Genomic DNA, 15,480 nt, shown 5'->3' with positions numbered 1-15,480 from the left:
GGTGAGCGATCCTGTCTCGGGAGCGCCGGTCTGCCCGCCTGTTTCCCCGGCGGCTTCTAGGGGGGCTTTAACTTCTGGGCATGGCAGGACGCGTTTGTGAGAGGCGCGAGGCTAAGAGGGCAGCGAAGCCAGGGGGAGTCGGTGGACGAGACGTAGGAGGGTTTGCCGGCTTCGCTCTGCCTTTGCAGTCGGTGCGTGGAGCTGCAGTGTAAACCGCGGCACCGGGAGCCGGCTGCCCGCTTAGGGTTGTGCAGCTGCGGCAAAGCGCGGCGCGGGGTCGCTTAGGTGCAGAGTGATTGTTGTTCGGTAATCATCATAAAAAGTTCCCGTGGGAAACTGGCCGCTACGCGTTGTGTCTCTTTCAGGTGAGCTGTTCTCTGCTGCTGTGAAAGGTGCGTGTATCTCTCTCATCTGACTATACACGCACAAATACATCTTCCCAAGCGGGAGTTTCACTCTTCATCGGAGCTGCCTTACCTTTAGTTCACTTACAGCTCCTGCTCTCACTGATAGTCGAGGGGGAGTAATTTATACCCTCTCCAAATACAAGAAACTTTCATTGCATTACAGCTACACAAACTAAAGCTGGAATGCTCTTTTTGTTAAATGTTCCTAAAAGGTTGGCTGAGTTTAGTCCTGTTCCTTTACGCTGCACCTTTGGCTTTTGAGGGTTAACTTTAAAGCCAGATGTGTGTCTATGTACAAGAATCAGCTGCCAAGCTGCTATTGTATTAAGTACTTTGTTTTCAATAACAGTATGTAGCTGTGTACATATTCTCTATGACCATTGGCTTAAGTTAGAACACAGTGTAAAAAGTTACTTTTCTCACTGCTTCCTTATGAAGTGTTGGAAAGTAGGAAAATCACTAATAGATTTGCCAGGAATGATGGATGCTATATGGTCTGGAAGAACACAGCCTAAATAAATAGCTACTGAATGCTTTGCGGTATGGATCATTGTATCTATATCATCCTTCGTTAGATCAGTTGCTAAACTACATTGCAAGACCACACACTTTAAAGTCCTACCAATATAATATTTCAATAAGACCTAACTTTCCTCAAGAGAATGTCAACTTTTTAAAAATAATTCAGTTGTGTGTTTCATCCTAGTTATAATAATCATTCAAATGCTGCTAATACAGTTGCAATTCCATACTAACAAAAATGGAATCTTCTAATATATTTAACAATAAAGGTGCATTAGGAAGGGTAACTGATTCAGGGAGTTGGAAAAACTTGCCACTTTGACTGCATATTCTAAAAATGATTTTTAAATGATGCCCTCTGATGGTTGTTCGTACGTTTCTCTCATTTAATAAATGAAGGCAATCTGATATTGACTATGAAAATCTTTGTATTTAATAAACATTTTAATTTATTGACATGCCATTTTTCAGAGGACATAACTGAAATTATGATTGTCATTTTAAGTGTAGTTGCTACATTTTTAATCAACGGTGAGAAATCAATACATAAAACTGGTTATTAGTATTACGTTATATCTCACTTTCCCCTGTTTAAATAATTGGAATTGATTATTTGTATGGCTTATAATGACTTACCAATCTTCACACATCTTTTAAGAAGCTTTTAGAGAAGCTAAAGTTAAATAGTATCAATTTCTTGCCCATACTTTCTCTATAGTATTACTCCCAGGCAACTGGATAAAGGTTGATTAAATTTATTGTCATAGGATAAATAAACACTGATATCTGTTGTGAAATTCTGTAATTTTAAAAAGCGGAAGGAAAATCACAGATGTACGTGTGTGTGTGTATACACAATGTGCTTTAGTTATGCTAAGGTTATTAGTGATAGCCAAGTCAAGCTGGTCTAATCTTTGGAAATTTGCTTTAATATTTAACCAGTATATGTGATTCTCTCTGACTTTAGCATTTATATGATGTATAGCTTGTATTCTGTGTGCTTAAAACTTTCTGAATGTGTCTCAATATGTGTGTATTGTATTATAGAATTTACTTTTTCAAAGGGATATACAAGTACATACCCTTATTTTAAACACAGTGTTCAATATAAAAATGATGGGGGTTGTTGTAATGGTTAATGTGTTAAACATTCACTAGCAAATGATAGTCTTAAATGTAGCAGATTCTGTATTGGGTTTAAGACATGTTATTCCACTGCTTTTAGTTTTAAAGCCCAGTTCTTAAACTGTGAATAATCTGTACCACAATTATCTTAAAACCTTAGCTGCTGTGTAGGTTGAAAACTAATGCACAGTAATTTGGAGTATTTCAGTGTTAAAGGTGAAGGTTGCTCACTACCATTCAATCAAAAGCCACAATTAGTCTTCCCTTGTAGATATGTATTATGCCTGAAACAGTAAGGGCTGAAATTTCCCACTGACTTTAGTTGGAGCAGCATTGGTCCCTGGACAGTTGTACAAAAATGTCATCTTTTGTATTGAATATTTATTGCAGGATTTTTTTTTCAATATGAGGGACTAAAAGACTTGCTGCCACATAGAAGGGAAGGGCAAAACATCTGTGGATTTCAGTGGGTTTAAGGATTTGGATCCTAAGCCCCAGAACATTATCATAGATTGGAAGCAAGAATTATATACTTTGACAAGTTGCCTTTATTAAAAAGTATTTTTCTTAAAAATTAAAAGCAGCATTGCAAAATAAGACTTTTTTAAAGATTAACAAAATATGCATTTTAGTAATTTAGACTGAAAAATACCAATGTGGATGCTTGGCATTAGGTATTTACACACCTTCATAAAAGGGACCTGCTTTTCAGAGGTGGAGAGGGGACACAAATTTCACCAATGTCAGTGGGAGCAGTAGGTTTACAGCACCTCTGAAAATCAAGACATGTGAATGCAGATGGAGATGCCTGACTTAATAAACCTTTACAGTAATATGCCTTAATTACAATTAGTAAACATTTGCAAAAATTGGATATGTCTTATATCAGTCTAATGGAAATGTGTTTTAATGAATATGAAGGTGCAGTGTACTGATGGTATAGTTCATGCATAATCTATAAGAAATAAGGAAATATTAAAGTTACTATTTGACTATTAAATACTGCCAAACACATGGCACCACTTCATTACCAGAATCCAAAGCCCTTTTAGCACAGAAAGAGCATGTGTGTATATTGGTTTTCCACAAAACGACACATCATTGCTCCATGAAATGCAGGGTTCAAAGTTATAATCAAATGTAATTTTGAATGGAGTCTCAATAGCTTCTTGAAGTAATTTCTAATGTTTGTAATCTTTGGTTTGTTATCCAGCTGAGTTTCAATTAGCATATGGTTTTCTGTCATTGTTGTAAACTTACAGAAGCACAATTCTACTTCTGCATATAACTTGCCTTCTGCCTTTCTCTCAAAAGAAAATACATGTATTCAGATGGCCAAACCCATTAGGAATGTTACAATGTATATTCCATGTTTTTTAATGAGTTTTATATGATCAAGCTGTTATTGATTAGTATGTATCAAGCACTTTGTTTTTAATAACAGTATTAGTTCAGTGTGCTTCGCCTGAAGGGAAAAGAAAAATTAATGACTTTTTATTACTGGTATGCTAATTTAAAGTTTAAAAATAAGCAGAGGAATTAAAATGTATGCATCGTCTGTATGAATCTCCGTCCCTAGTACAGTATTTTTAGATACATAACTAGTCTCTCTAAAGTTACTTATGTATGTTCTATTTCAGTCCTAGAGTTTTGGTGACTAATGTGCATGGAAGCAATGGAAAATCTCACAACTAACCTTTTACTTTTTAATCCTTTTATCTGAAGTGATGAAAAAAGTCTTAAGGAAAGTAACCAGGGTTGTCATTTTCTCCCCCCCCCCCCTCCTTTTTTATAAACTTGTTTGTTTTGGCATCTATGATCCGGGAGGAGATTCTATTGTGTAAATGAGAGACCAAAAATGAAAAACAAATTCAGGTGATTAAAATCTTATTTTGACTCAGATTTAGATGAATGTAGATTTTTCAATTGTTCAACTTATTTAGCAGATCTCTGGTGCCCAATTATTAGCTGATGCAAATTGTTAAAACTTCATTGGAGTATTTGGATCTGACACAACTTACACCAAGTGAAGATCATCCAAAATTATAACAGAATCATCCAAAGCACAGGACTTGGTGTGATGGAGGACTCCAACTACGCAGTCATCTTTTGGGAAAATAATAAAACAGGGCATAGACTATCCAACAAGTTTTTGGAATATAGTGGAGACCACTATTTTTTTTTTTATTACAGAAGGGAGAGAAAGCAATTAGGGGAGAGGCTCTTCTGGATTTGGTTCTGACAAACAGGGAGGAACTAGTTGAGAATTTGAAGGTGGCAGGCAGGGTGGGTGAAAATGATCATGAAATGATCAGAGTTCATGATTCTATGGAATGGTAGGAGGGAAAACAGCAGAATAAAGACAATGGACTTCAAGAAGGGAAAGTTTAGCAAATTCAGAGAATCGGTAGGTAAGGTTTGTGGGAAGCAAGCCTGAGGGGAAAAAAAGAGTTCAGGAGAATAGGCAGTTTTTTAAAGAGATATTACTAAGGGCACAAGAGCAAAAACATGTAGGGACAAAATTAGAAAGGCTAAGGCAGAAAAAGAGGGTAACCTAGCTAAAGATATAAAGGGTAACAAGAGAAGCAAGAGGAAGACTGGGGACAGGGTAGGCCTATTACTAAATGAGGAGTGAAAGATGACAGAAAATGCAACAATGGCCAAAGTGTCAAATGCCTTTTTTACTTTGTTTTCACCAAAAAAGTTAGCAGTGTTCAGACGCCTAACAGAGTGAACATCAATGGAGTAGGATCTAAAGCTAAACTAGGAAAGTGACATGTTAAGAATTATTTAAACAAGTTAAATGCCTTCTAATCAGCAGGGCCTGATAAAATATGTCCTAGAATATCTAAGCAACTGGCTGAAGAGTTCTCTGAGCCATTAGCAATGTATCTTTGAGAACTCCTGGAAAACAGGAGAGATCCCAGAGGACTGGAAAAGGGCAAATATAGTATCTCTCTGTAAAAAGGGGAATAAGAACAACCCAGAGAATTCTAGACCATTAAGTTTAACTTCAACACCCAGGAAAATAATGGGGAAAAATTAATCAATTAATCAATTTGTAAGCACTTAGAAGATAAGAAAATAAAAACAGTCAACATGGATTTGTCAAGAACAAATCATGTCAAACCAACCTGTTGTCCATCTTTGACAGGGTAACAAGCCTTGTGGATAGTGGGGAAGCAGTAGATGTGATGTACCTAGACTTTAGTAGGGCTTTTGATACTGTCTCACATGGCCTTCTCATAAACAAACTAGAGAAATATAGCCTAGGTCAGTGGTTTTCAGCTTGTGGTCCGTGGACCTCTGGAGTATAAATATGCCTAAGATTTCCAAAGGGGTCATACCTCCTTTAGAAATTTTGTTGAAGTCCGTAAATGAAAAATGGTTGAAAACTGCTGGCCTAGACGAACCTACTATAAGGTGGGTGCACAACTGGCTGGAAACCCATATTCTGAGAGTAATTATCAAGGGTTCACAAATAAACTGAAGGGGCATAGCAAGTGGAGTTCTGCAGGGATCTGTCTGGGGTCCAGTTCTATGTAATATCTTCATAAATGATTTGGATAATGGCATAAAGAGTACACTTCTAAAGTTTGAGGATGATACCAAGCTGGGAGGGCTTACAAGCACTTTGGAGGACAGGATTGGAATTCAAAATGATCTGGACAAACTGGAGAAATGTTCTCAAATAAATAGGGTGAAATGGAGTAAGGACAAAACCAAGTACTACACGTAGGAAGGAAAAATTAATTGCACAAACACAAACTAGGAGATGACTTCCTGGAAGGAGTACTTCAGAAATGATTTGGGGGCAGGGTTGCCAACTGTCTAATCCCACAAACCCAAACAGCCTTGCCTGCCTGTTCTCTGAGGTCCTGCCTCCCTCTCACTCAATCCCCCCTCCCTCCATTGCTCACTCTCCCCCACCCTCACTTACTTTCACCAGGCTGGGGCAGGGAGTTGGGGTGGGGCCAAGGGTTTGGAATGAGGGAGGGGGCGCCGGGCTGAGCCTGGAGCAGGGGTTTGAGGTACAGGAGGGGGCTCATGGCTGGGGTACGGGATGCGGGCTTTGGCTGAGCAGTGCTTCAGGTGGTTCCCAGAAACGACAGCATGTCCTGCGGCTCATAGGCAGCTCTGTGCATGCTGCACCTGCCTGCAGGCACTGCCTCCACACCTCCCATTGGCCATAGTTTCCAGCCAATGGGAGCTGCGGAGTCAGCGCTTGGAGTGGGGGCAGCGTGCAGAGACCCCCTGGCCGCCACTATGCCTAGGAGCCAGACATCCCGGCAGCTTCTGGGAGCTGTGCAGAGCCAGGGCAGGTAGGGAGCCTGCCTTAGCCCTGCCACGCCACCAACCAGACTTTTTTGCCTGTTTAAAATCTTCCGGATTGCTTTCAATAGCAACATGGAGATTGAGGCCGATTCTGGGAGACTCCCGGCCAACCCAGAAAGGTTGGCAACCCTATCTGGAGGGTATAGTGGATCACAAAGTAAATATGTAATACTGTTGCAAAAATAGTGAACATCATTCTAGGATGTATTAGCAGGAATGTTGTAAGCAAGACGTGAAAAGTAATTCTTCCAGCCTACTCGGCACTGGCAATCCCTCAGCTGGAATATTCTATCCAGTTCTAGCCACCATGTTTCAGGAAAGATGTGGACAAACTGGAGAAAGTCCAGAAAAGAGCAACAGAAATGATTTAAAGATCTCAAAAACATGACATATGAGGAAAGATTGAAAAAATTGGGTTTATTTAGTCTTGAGCCCTCAGTGCAGGGGACTGAACTAGATGGCCCATAGAGGTTGCTTCCAATTCTACATTTCTATAATGCTATAAGATCTGGCTGAAGGGTTTTTTCATTGAATTATTAGGCACTCCAGATTATTTGGACCACAAAGAGTGGAAGGAATGCTATATATGTTTTTTTTAAAGGAATGCTATATATGTTTTTTTATATGTCTTCTCCTCTCCCCTATTCTAATGTACCTATGTGATAAAGTACTAAAATAGCTGCAGAACCTTGAGGTGTAAAACTTTTCTCTTTTAAAAAGAAGCTGGCTGGGAAACTGATATTTCAACAAACTTGAATTTCTCCTTCCCATCCATATGGGGACAACATTTACCCCTTCAGTTCTTTTAGAGTACTCTTTTAGAGTAAAACTTGATATTTTACTTCCAAACTTGGCAATAGTCCATGATACTCATTGTTTATTGCATTCAATCTCATTACATGACTCTGTCAATAAGAAACACCCAGTAAGCAATGAAGTTCAAACCTTCCACTTTCCCCATGTCTCTATTAAAATCGATAAGAACTCCATTAACTTAAAAAGTACTAATTTCAGTCGTTTCCAAAATCACATCATCTTCATAGAGGTGCACTATAATGAAATTGCTATGCTCTGTTGTTTTTTTCCAATCTTTCTATTAAAATGTCCTACAGGAAAATCATGTATCAAGTTTATTTTTGTTTGAAGGGGACTGACTATGTCATCGCAAAACTTTACTTTTATACCTTATATATAAATAAACATAAAAAAACCCTCTCTAACTTATGGTTAAGTATGGGAAAGCGTTTCCTGAAAATCAAGGGAATCGACAATTAAAGCAACATTGACAGGTTTCAGAGTAACAGCCGTGTTAGTCTGTATTCGCAAAAAGAAAAGGAGTACTTGTGGCACCTTAGAGACTAACCAATTTATTTGAGCATGAGCTTTCGTGAGCTACAGCTCACGAAAGCTCATGCTCAAATAAATTGGTTAGTCTCTAAGGTGCCACAAGTACTCCTTTTCTTTTTAAAGCAACATTAACATCCTTACAAACTTTGATTCGCAAGCCTTGTGTCATGCTACCTAATCATGGTCACATTCCTCAGCTCTTCAAAATCATTCCCCAGCTTTTCAGTTATCACATACAAGTACTTGCAATCGTCCTATCAAAATGACACTCAAACATACAACCAAAACTTCAAAATTATTTAGGTAGAGATAACACAAACATCTATCAGTAAGATATCTTAAGCACAGTATTGTGCTGGTTTGAGTCCTGCTCCTTCCCCAACACATGTACACTTTTTCTATCAGTTCCACGTTCTATTCCATATTAAACTTGGTTCTCTTTATTTTTTTTAAATGGTTCAACATATGGGAAATGTCAAGACAATGAGTGTAAAGGAAACACTTTCACTGTGGAATGAGACTGGGCAGTGGGGAAGGTTGGGCAGCAATGCTGGGGAATCAGGCAGGTAAAGTAGGTGGCCCAAAACCACAATTCCTGCCATTCTGGCTCCTCAGAATTTCTACTCAAATATGTTTTTGGCCAACTTTGCATTCAACTTTTTTTTATTATTATTATTTCCATTCTCATGATGACCTGCTAAATTTCACCAGTAGGAGTTCTAGTCTGATGGACCTGTTAAGGGTCATCGGAGCAAGGCTTCTCTCTAGCAAACCATAAGATATTTGCAAGACAGAGAAGTTGTTTCCCTTTTGGAGGTGGAAGCTCTCTGCTCCCCAGGCAACTTTACCTGCAAGTCTCCTCCTCTCACCTGAATGTACTGATGCCCAAGGGCCCTAATCCTGCAAAGACTCACAATACCACTGCTATTTAATATCTATATTGAAACTGACTGCCTTTAATGAGTAGGTCCCATTATGCTAAGCACTGTGCAACCATATAATAAATAACCATCCTACCACAAATAATTTACAATCTGAAATCAATGTCCTTTTTAATGTGGCTGCTCACAATATGTATAGTCAAATCTGTGCAGGATTGGGGCCTTTCACACACCAAGGGTCAAACAAGGCAACAATAAAGAGTTTGGATGTGCATGAGGGTTCAGCCATTATCATCAGTTTTCAAACCAGAAGTTTTGAATGTTGGATAATGTTAATTAATGATTACATGTGTCATAAATATAAAGGGAAGGGTAAACCCCTTTGAAATCCCTCCTGGCCAGGGGAAAGCTCCTCTCACCTGTAAAGGGTTAAGAAGCTAAAGGTAACCTCGCTGGCACCTGACCAAAATGACCAATGAGGAGACAAGATACTTTCAAAAGCTGGGAGGAGGGAGAGAAACAAAGGGTTTGTGTGTCTGTCTGTAGTCGTCTTGGCCGGGGACAGAACAGGAATGGAGTCTTAGAACTTTTAGTAAGTAATGTCAAGGTTCCTCCCCCACTCTGAACTCTAGGGTACAGATGTGGGGACCTGCATGAAAAACCTCCTAAGCTTATCTTTACCAGCTTAGGTCAAAACTTCCCCAAGGTACAAAATATTACCCCTTGGACAGGCCGCTACCACCACCAAACTAATACTGGTTACTGGGGAAGAGCTGTTTGGACGCGTCCTTCCCCCCAAAATACTTCCCAAAACCTTGCACCCCACTTCCTGGACAAGGTTTGGTAAAAAGCCTCACCAATTTGCCTAGGTGACTACAGACCCAGACCCTTGGATCTTAAGAACAATGAACAATCCTCCCAACACTTGCACCCCCCCTTTCCTGGGAAATGTTGGATAAAAAGCCTCACCAATTTACATAGGTGACCACAAACCCAAACCCTTGGATCTGAGAACAATGAAAAAGCATTCAGTGTTTTACAAGAAGACTTTTAATAAAAAATAGAAGTAAATAGAAATAAAGAAATTCCCCCTGTAAAATCAGGATGGTATATATCTTACAGGGTAATTAGATTCAAAAACATAGAGAACCCCTCTAGGCAAAACCTTAAGTTACAAAAAGATACACAGACAGAAATAGTTATTCTATTCAGCACAATTCTTTTCTCAGCCATTTAAAGAAATCATAATCTAACACATACCTAGCTAGATTACTTACTAAAAGTTCTAAGACTCCATTCCTGTTCTGTCCCCGGCCAAGACGACTACAGACAGACACACAAACCCTTTGTTTCTCTCCCTCCTCCCAGCTTTTGAAAGTATCTTGTCTCCTCATTGGTCATTTTGGTCAGGTGCCAGCGAGGTTACCTTTAGCTTCTTAACCCTTTACAGGTGAGAGGAGCTTTCCCCTGGCCAGGAGGGATTTCAAAGGGGTTTACCCTTCCCTTTATATTTATGACACGCCCCCCAAATCTCAGCTAGGGTGAAACACTGGCTGGGATTTCTTCCTGGAGCTCTAGGAAAACAGAGTTAATAAGACACATGCATCTCTAAATATACTACCAAGTACATAAAGACTAACAATATTTTCCACATCTCAAGGACGATTGAAGCTGACTTATAAAGTTGAAGACATTGGAAAACTATCAGATCAAATGGACACTGGTGAAATTTTTGACTCCTATGTAATGCAGAGTAATTGGGCTTTATGTGGATGTTCTGCATGGGAAATCCATCCATCTCAACCCAAGAGGAGGACGAGAGGCTGCCACTGTGACTTTCTGAATCCTTTGCCATATGCGGTTCTCCATTGTCCTCTCTGTGGGAGTTTCTGGTCATTAGAGGTAAAATTCTGTTCCTTTTGAAGTCTGTGTGCCTAAATGTGCAGATCTAGTTGTTCTAATACTCTACACTGAGTATTCAGAGCTAGTATACAGACTATCTTCCTAGTATATAGTATGCAGAGGGCCCCCCTAAATGGCAACTCTGTCTATGCCTCATTATGCTTTGGGATTCTGTAGAGTTTCCATAGACTGTTTCTTGAGTCCTTCAACTACACTTTCAGTCTGAAATCATTGTTAAAGAACTCAGTACCCAACAGCTCACATCTAGGGACCCAAATAAGTTGCCCACACTTGAAAATTTGGCCTTGTACAGACGTGCAATAGTGTTATTTATTTCTATGCTGCCTTCTGTGTGTCTCTCTGACATTTTTTTAAAAGCCAGCCACCTAAAGCGACATTCCCTATATGTTAGGTAGTTATAATAATGTCCTTCATTAGTTGCTGTGGAAGCACTGAGAATTCGGGGCTATAGGGTGAACTAGTTCAGATACAATAAAAGGAAACTTGACCCTTTGCTTAAAGTTGAAAATGAACTGGAACTTTTCTGAAGTTAATTAAGCATCTTATCCATCAATTTTTCATTTTCCTGCACTTCCAAGTTCCAGGTGGGACTGGAGGTGGACATAATGAAATTGCATGGGAAAGACTATTTTCCTTGTATGTCTCGCCTGGGTGGAAACAGCTAGTACTAGAGTCTCTTGAGAGACACTATTTTTGAAAGGTTTCCAGACAAGTTTTTCAGGTAACTTATATTAACATCTGAACTCTTGGGTGGTTACACCAACCTTTAAACATTTTAGTTATTTTTGTTGCTATCAGTTTCTTCTCTACAATACTCTTTCCCTCTCAGATGTGTTTTAAAATGCAGATGCATTTGTAATTAAGTCTTCCTATTCATCCTGTCCATGTTGTTGAATCTTAAATAGTTTTACTATTTTTAACAAGAAAATTTGCAGTTCACATTGAAAAGTTATTGTAAGCTATAAAAACAATAACTCTGGTAGATAATGATACATAGAGCTAGATACCTACATTACAATGTGGCTATCATTGCTTTAGATGTAATTGTTTCAGTCGAGCACAAAGTAGGTACTAAAGTAAATTGAGGATTAAAGACAATATTATTTGTGTGTGTGAAAGATATAGGTGCATAGAAATGCAGGAAAATTTTGTTTATTGTAAAGATGAATATGGTGCATAGGATTTTGTAGCATGTTATTTGCTTGTGGGTTTTTAACTTTCTACATAAATGTTTCCTGAACGTGGTGTAACTTGTTTGCTAGAGGTTCAGTATGAAATCACTTAAACAATTATTTATATTACCACATACTGTCTATTTCTTTTCTAAAAGTTTAGTTAGTAGCTAGTTAAATTGCTGAAAAGTCTAAAACAAAATCTGAGATGGTTTCAGACTTCCAGTCATAATATCTAGTTGTGTACTATTGCAGGCTATTAGCTTTCTCTTCTTTGTATGAATGAACAAAGGGTTTTGCGAAAAATATCATTACCAGTATGCTTGTACCAAATTTTCCAATCTCTAATTTAATGTAAATGTTGTATTTCTAGAAAAAAAGGTTAATTTTGTTCATTTTATTATCAACACATTTTTTCACATAGCAACACACAAGAGGATCTTTGGATCTTTTTAAAAAGAATATATAATATATATCCATCCTAACATAGCACCTCATTAAATCAACCCACAGAGAAGAACACTGAACTGCAAAAGATCTCTTACATTTAAGAATAATGTTAATGTAATTCAGCAGATCAAAAGAATAAACTGCAATTAATTTGCAATACATTCCCATTATAAAACAATGTTCTGATGTTCTGGTCTGCTACATTCACAACATACAAAGTGTTTTCTCTGTAGATAGCACTGGTATCTATGTAGATGGGCCCACATAGCTATAGTATCTGGATGCCTCAAAGACATTAATGTATTTAGCCTCATCACTTTGGTGAGAAAGGAAAGAATTTTCCACATTTTTACAGAAAGGGAATGGAAGCATTGAGAAATTAAATGATTTGCCAAAGAGTGCAGGAAATCTGTGGCAGAGACAGGAATGGAACCTCTGAATCCCAGTCTAGTGCCTTAACCAGAAGAGTAATCTGTCTTTCATGTCACATCCTTCTGTTAATGACATCACAACATTAGTTTGTTAAGGTAGCCATGCTATGCATTTATAAGCTACTTTTATGTGAATAAAAACCAACAAAAGTCCAGTTTCCACCAGTTCAGATGCTGGTTATGGCCAAAATACTTAACCTATGTACATGTAGCAACACATACTATTTATGGGACTTAGTTTGTGTCTCTACAACGGGTACTGTCTGATAGATGGGTAGTGAAATTTTCTGAATTACTGTCTGAGTGAAGTGGTCTATGATGATTGGGGAAAAGGTGCTATATAACTGGTAAGGTGGTGTGTCTGTGTTGTACACCTTCAAAGCTCTGTAAAATATATCAGTTTGGGTGCTAAAGATAGTTCCATATGCCAGTCTGAAGATGTACTATCATATAAGGTTTTTTTACCATTCCATACCTAGCCTACTAATCTGATTTCTAATTTTAACAAGATTTAGTAGAAAAATGATATATTAAAATCAAGCATGTTTATTAACTACTATTCATAGTAAATTTAAACTGAAAGCTCACTTGCAAAACAATTACCTTTATAATAGGGATGCAATTAGTTTAAACAAACCACTTCACTCAGAAACAATTAACAATTTGACATGATTAGATGATGTTGCCACTAAGGTCCTATTCATGAAAGTAAGCTTGCGTTCTCTGTGAGTCATTGTTCCTGATTATCTTGGGTATGCTAACAGTTATGATACAGTTTTCTCATCTGTTGCTTTTTCATCCTGTTACATGCTTTTAAAAATTATGTACATACCTACTTATATATGGCTCTGTTACCATAATATGTGAAATGAATCATTGTTTTAAAAGGACATCAGAAATTCCATGCTTAAGTCTACTGTTAATTAGAATTGCGGTTTATGGTTCAAGATAAAGAGTATCCTATGATTATTTTGTCAGGAAAATTATTAATATTACTTATGATAAATTCATTTCTTCCACATTTATCTTTGAATAAAAGTCCAAATTTAAACACATCATAGAAGATATTTTAGTGTAATTTTGCTAAAATATTCAAAATTATCATTGTAAGTAAATGTTATTCAATGTTACTCAATGTAAACTTCCATTAATGACTGAGATAATATATAAAAATATAATTTGGGTCTTAAAAAAAAGTGAATACTATAGAGCTAGTTCATTGATCCAGTGTGACTAAATTAGTAGAGGAATTTAACCATTTTTTCTCTTTTTGAATAATTCATGAACAGACTTTTGATTTAAAAAAAAGATCCTGATCCAGCAGATGTGCTTTACTTTGATTGGAATCCAAGGATCTCCTCACATGCTTCACAGTGAGCACATGTGTGAATATTTGTATGATCTGGCATTATTTGTGATTTGTAATTGTTTCATTCATGTGAATAAATTTCATCCTGCAGGTTGTTCATGACTGTTCTGTTGTGGAGGGTGAATGGTTAGCTAAGTCACATAGTATTTCTTTCTGATTACTTATTAGATGACTGATTCTTTTTTAAAAAATAGATGGATAGCAGTGAGTACTCAATAACAAATAATGAATAGTGAATGCTGTTTTCCATGCCTGAATACATTTGCTCACTGATGTGTACAGAAAGAGAGAGAAACCAGTTTTCCTAATTCTTCCAGGCTACATTCAACAGAAAAATTATTATTGTGCAGCAGATCACTTGATGAAATGAGGAAACTCGGAAGGAAAAAAACTAAAAAGTAACATAAAGGTTATTTTAGAAAATATTAAAAACGTAAAAGCTTAGATGAAAGGTAGGTGTATTTACCCAATGCAACATTGACATTCTGCATGTCTCCCTTTAATCTGTTTTTGTATGGAGTGTAGATACCTGTCAACTGAGTGCCTTTCATTGCCAGGTAACTAATAAATTGATTTAATACCAAAGTTAGAATAATGATATTGACTGGAAGCAGAACTTAGCAAAAATGATTAAGTGGCTAAGAAAAAATTAGGAAAACTTTGATATGTGGTTCAGACACTTCAGGACCTCCATAATCTTTGGTTTCCAACCCTGTGCCACAGTTTCCCTAATGATGTAATGTGACATCCACCTTAGATGGGAAAGTTTACACCCTGGAGCAATTATCAACTCCACTCCATAAGGGTATGTCTTCAAAGCAGAGTTAACCTGAGTGTTTAGCACCTGGGTCAGAGCTCCTGGGTTAGCCTAGCCCTGGCATGAAGGGCATACCGTAAACCCCTACTCAACTTACTGTGTCCTCAGAGGTACTGCACTCCTCCATGTATGTTAGTAGGACTTGTGGGGGCATACCTGATAATTCTTTGCATTGCAGTGATCTGAACTAAGCCACTTTGATTCTTTTCCAGTGAATTGTGGGAGAACTTGTCTTGCCCTTCTAGGCACATAAGGGGAATTGGGAGACTACACTGGAGGACTCTTAGCATTTGAGCATTTTAGCCTGCATCCTTAATGCGAAGTGGATAGGTTACCAGCCTGAGTGAAAGTGGAACCTGGGCTCTAACCACATCCCTAAGCATTCTCACTAGTGTGGGTTGAAAGTGTAACTTAGGATTGTTTGGTGTGGTGCTCTGTTCCTCTCTAGTGGCACTTAGTCTGCCTAGAGATTGATGAGTCTGTAATAGCCTTGGCTAAGAGCCATGTGGCTTTTAGGTCATGCAGTACAGACCCATGCATCTAGTTTCAGAGGTCCCAGGTTTTATCCCATGCACAGATAACTGGGGTCTATTGGTGTTAGAAAAGTACCTTTAACTCTGGTGAGAGGATTTTTGTGTGTGGACGGGAGGAGTATTAAGGGAAACCCTTGTGTAGCAGTCTGGGCCAACTCGCTACAATGA

The 15,480-nt window shown here is 38.1% G+C and overlaps 1 protein-coding gene across 1 annotated transcript in view; it reads left to right on the top strand.

Moving 5' to 3' along the window:
- Window positions 1–239: 239 nt before the first annotated feature.
- SNTG2 (syntrophin gamma 2) overlaps window positions 240–15,480 on the top strand; it is a gene marked incomplete at its 3' end in the record, with an annotated part of 518,636 nt that continues 503,395 nt past the window's right edge. Inside the window, exon 1 of the mRNA XM_084623596.1 lies at window positions 240–365. The remainder of the gene's footprint in view (window positions 366–15,480) is intronic.

Source organism: Lepidochelys olivacea (assembly GCF_965140295.1).
Source record: "Lepidochelys olivacea isolate rLepOli2 genome assembly, chromosome: 3".
Classification (NCBI taxonomy): domain Eukaryota; kingdom Metazoa; phylum Chordata; order Testudines; family Cheloniidae; genus Lepidochelys; species Lepidochelys olivacea.
The sequence above is the reverse complement of the archived record's forward strand: the minus strand, read 5'-3'. Positions and strand labels throughout refer to the sequence as shown.